Here is a 4,295-nt window from a genome sequence, read left to right as displayed (position 1 = left end):
GAGCATCCATTCCCCCTGGAAATGAAGTTAGAGACAGTTTTGAGCTGTCGTGTTGGTATTGGGAACAAAATCCAACTCATACGCAAAAACAGCAAGTACTCTTCAGACCTGAGCCATCTCTCCAGTCCCCCTTCGCTGATTTCTTTCGGGCAGAATTCCTCAACCTCAGCAGAACTGGGATTTAGAACCAGATAAATCTTCATTGTGGAATCTGCACTGACCCTATTGGATCTTTACGGGTGTTTCTGATCAGTACTCACTGAACGGCAGTGGTACCCTGCCTTCGTTGCAACAACCAAAAACTTGTCTTCAGCCGTTTCTAAACATCCACCCTGGTTGTGAATCTCTACTTAACAAGGTCTCTGCATCTTGACTTGTCAATTTGGTCTGAGAGTTGTAGCCTTTTGTCTCTTTTCCGTCTTCCCTCTCCCCTTTCCTTCCTTCCTTCTTTTGTATATAAGCTCTTACTGTGTGTCACAGGCTAAAATCATGATCCTGTTGCTTCAGGATCTGTAGTCCTGGGGTTTCAGGCCTCCCGAGTGCTGGGATTAAAGGCGTGTGCCACCAGGAAACTAGATGAGGCTCACCAGTCTGTGAGTACAGAGAGAGAAAGCACCAGGTTACACATACAGTTCTTGCACACAGATCTCTAGTCCAAAACTCTTGGCTGAACTTATGGTCACATTTCTGGCTTCTAACCTAGCATTCCTATTTGGTTTGATTTTTAAACTCACACAGGCACTGCTGAATTCCTAATCTAGATCTGCTCCTCCCAGTGTCTCTTCCCTTTGTTAGAACTAAAATCCGAGGTTCAAGAACCCCATCAATACTGCACAAAGAACAATCAAGAAAGCAAAAGTAACAGGCAAGGTAGTTTTTACTTTTGCAAAAGGGTGCTAATAACAAGCAAGCACACCAAACATGCAATTTGACAGGTTTTATCCTGACGAAAGAGTTCTGTTTTTCCCCCATTGGCTGGAGTCCAACCTCAGTCTTTTGCAGTTGGCTAGTTTTAAAAGAACTGGCTTGGTGCTCGCTTCGGCAACACATACTAAAATTGGAATGATACAGAGAAGGTTAGCATGGCCTCTGCGCAGGGATGACAAGCAAATTCATGAAGTATTTCATATTTCTTTTTTTAAAACTGGCTGTAAGGAAATGAGAGGAAAGGGAACGGGGAAACAGATCAGCAGATCCGGACATCAAGTTTCAGGACTATAGCAGGTCCTTCGAGTCAACAAAAGTTTTACAATGGGTGGGGATTATAAAACAGCACTATAAAGGTTGTATGCCTGGGATCATCCTTTTGATAGGAAAGATGTGAATTCTTTGTAATTATTTCTATCACATTTCAGTAAATAGCAACTTTCTCCAAGATATTCTGACTAAAAACTTCCCATCACCCTTGACTGTTTTGTTCTGTGCCCAGGCAAAGAAAAATTTCCCTCTGCTGACTGAAGGTTCACGGGAATGATCTGACAAAGCCCAGTTAAACAGGCAAACTCCTTTGCCAGGACCTGTCCCAACAGTGGAAAACCAAGAGAGAGTCAGAGAAACGTTGATTCTAAGGTGTTTTCCTTTCATTTACATAAAATTGCTCACTGTGCCAAAGTTATATCTTGGAATTTTGCTCTCCGAACCCCAGTCATCACTGAGTCAGCAAACCCCAATGGCTCTAGCTTTAAATTTAACTCACTGACCTCATTCAACATTCACCTGTGAATATCCATCCCGGGCAGCAACTTCCCAGGGCTCCTAAACAGGGGAGGGCACATCCCTCATTCATGCTCTCGACCCTCCACGGCTTGTCTCCACTCTTAGAAGAAGCTACAAACTGATAGAGGTCTGGAAGTGCTAGGGGACGTGTCTTTCACCTGCTGTCTGGTTTGTTCCTACTGTTTTTGCAGACAGACATAGGAAAAGCCAGACAACTCCAAGCTGCTGATGCAACTATAGAACTGTGTTATGGAAGAACATCAAGTCAATGATCAAACAGAAAATGTCACAATGGCACAACAAAAATAAGATGAAAGGAGGCTCCGATGGAGCAGGTTAGAAGTGAAGCTGAAACCAACCCTTCAGAGCGAGTGTTGTGAAGAGAAAAAGCCTCCCAATCCTGGAGAGTCCAATTGGGAAAGCAATTAGGACAGACAGAGCATCAGATCAGAGACAACAGGCGGGGCCTTGAGGGGAGACAGCAAAAGGATTCCTGTCAAAAGCCTGCAGAGGAGCTTCATTAAGAGACACCATGGCATGGGCCCCGAAAGGGAGTAGGCCCTTCACAGAATCCCCTGAGCAAAGGAAATTCATAAGTTTTATAGCTTTTTTTGGGGGGGGGAGTTCTATACCACAATTTCATCTGACTTAGCCTACATGCCAAGGGACATGGGCATAAACTTATCTTGTAGTTGCAAGGGGGAGGGACTTCAAGACCACAGCAAAGTGTGGCTTCTTAACTCTAGGAGAGAGAGAGAGAGAGAGGCAAGAGAGAGAGACTGTGATCTAACACACAAGACCACCCAAAATCTGTTGGAACCAACACAGCCAACCTAGACAACTATAAGCTGTCTTGGTTATAAAAATATCTCCACATCATTAGCCCTACAAATTTGTCTACTCCTATCATTCATCTGATGCTGTGACACATTTAGAAAATCCCACATTGCTAAATATAATAATAGAAGAGCAGCAATCAGGCACAGAAAGTAATCTCACTCATAATCCCTTTCAGAAAACCAGTTTAGGAGAAATGGCACTAGACAGAACAACACAGAGCTCTAAACATGATGGGGGCCTTAGAGGGAAGGAGAGGCTTTCCTTTAAAGCCTGGACAGAAGCTTCATTAAGAGTGAGAATAAGAGAGAGAGGGATGAAAGGGATGGTGGGGAAGGTCAGAGGAGTCTTTTGAAAGCAGTTGTCAAAGTGCCTCCTTGAGCAAATCGCCCTGAGGAATCTCCAGACCAATCCTCAGAACAAAGTGAGGGGGTGGGGGAATGTGACTTCTTATGATCTTTCAGGGGTAGTGGGAAGTTCTACATCATGTGATTTAGCTGAGATGACAGAGGAGCAGAGGAGCCACATACCATAAATTAAGAGCTGTCAAGGCACAGCACAGATAGCTTCTTAACCATCTTAGAGAGGGTGGCAGGGAAGGACCACCTGATTCAGGCTGTGGGATCTGGCCTAAATGCTCAGACCTGTCTTCTAACACATGAAAGGACAGAAAAGTGGAGTAAACCCTTTTCTAGGAAAATCCAAACCCATTTTTGGACAATCCTCCCTTTGTTAAAGTCTGTATTAACTTTTCCTAGGGAGGCCTGAACAGAAATCTGTTTACCTCAGACAGCGAAGCAATGACAGACCAAAGTAAGGATCCATTCAAGTCCAACTTGGTGAAGCCGTTACAGGAAAAAGACAGCGGAGAAATCAAGCACTTGCTCAGAGAGTTGGAGAACTCACTTCTTTGGTAACGACAGCGGACCTGGCAGAGCTAGCATTCTTAAGTTCTGGGCCCCAAGCCGTTTATACAGGGTTTCTCACATCACTTTTTAGCTATTACACAATGATGGGTTTTGTCCTAGTTTGTTTCTTCACTGCTGTGACAAAATACTCTGACCACTACCAACTTGGGGAGGAAAGGATTTATTTTATCTTACATCTCCCAGGTCACAGTTTATCAGGGAACCCAAGGTAGGAACTCAGGGCAGGAACCTGGAGGCAGGAGCTGGAGCACAGGCCATGGAGGAACTCTGCTTACTGGCTTGCTCCCCTGGCCCCTGCTCAGCCTGCTTTCTTATGCAACACAGGCCCACCTGCCCACGGTGGGCTGGGCCCTCCCACATTACTCAACAATCAAGAAGATGGCCCACAGACATGGCCACAGGCCAGTCCTATGGAGGAAATTCCCCCAACTGAGGCCCCTTCAAGCCAGGTGTGTGAAGTTGACACTAAAGCTATCCAGCACAGGTTGAAACTGTGGTTCCCATAATTTACAACACAGGTGCCTATGTGTCACATGACAATTACAAGAAATTCCTTCTGTGGTTAGTTGGTCAAGCCTGATTTCAAAAGTAAATGTGGCATCAATTAGTTAAACATCTTTAGCAACAGAATTTGTGGTTACTGCCTTGTCAACCAGAACAATTGCAAACATGTTCCATCAAATAGCTGTGGGTTTTCTGGCTTCCTGTGTTCTCCATTGTTACTTTTACTTCTATCAGCTATAGTTAAACATTTGCTATGGAAGGCAGTACAATGTCCTAAAGTATAGTGAAATATAAAAATTTAAAAACCAG

The 4,295-nt window shown here is 44.4% G+C and overlaps 1 non-coding gene across 1 annotated transcript; it reads left to right on the top strand.

Moving 5' to 3' along the window:
• Positions 1 to 1,028: 1,028 nt before the first annotated feature.
• LOC115069917 lies at positions 1,029 to 1,134 on the top strand. Its single transcript, XR_003849161.1, has one exon. It is a non-coding gene; the product is annotated as a U6 spliceosomal RNA (small nuclear RNA).
• The last annotated feature ends 3,161 nt before the right edge of the window (positions 1,135 to 4,295 follow it).

This window comes from Nannospalax galili, unplaced genomic scaffold (genome assembly GCF_000622305.1).
Source record: "Nannospalax galili isolate Female #2095 unplaced genomic scaffold, S.galili_v1.0 scaffold715, whole genome shotgun sequence".
Classification (NCBI taxonomy): domain Eukaryota; kingdom Metazoa; phylum Chordata; class Mammalia; order Rodentia; family Spalacidae; genus Nannospalax; species Nannospalax galili.
This window is presented reverse-complemented; position numbering and strand designations above follow the sequence as displayed.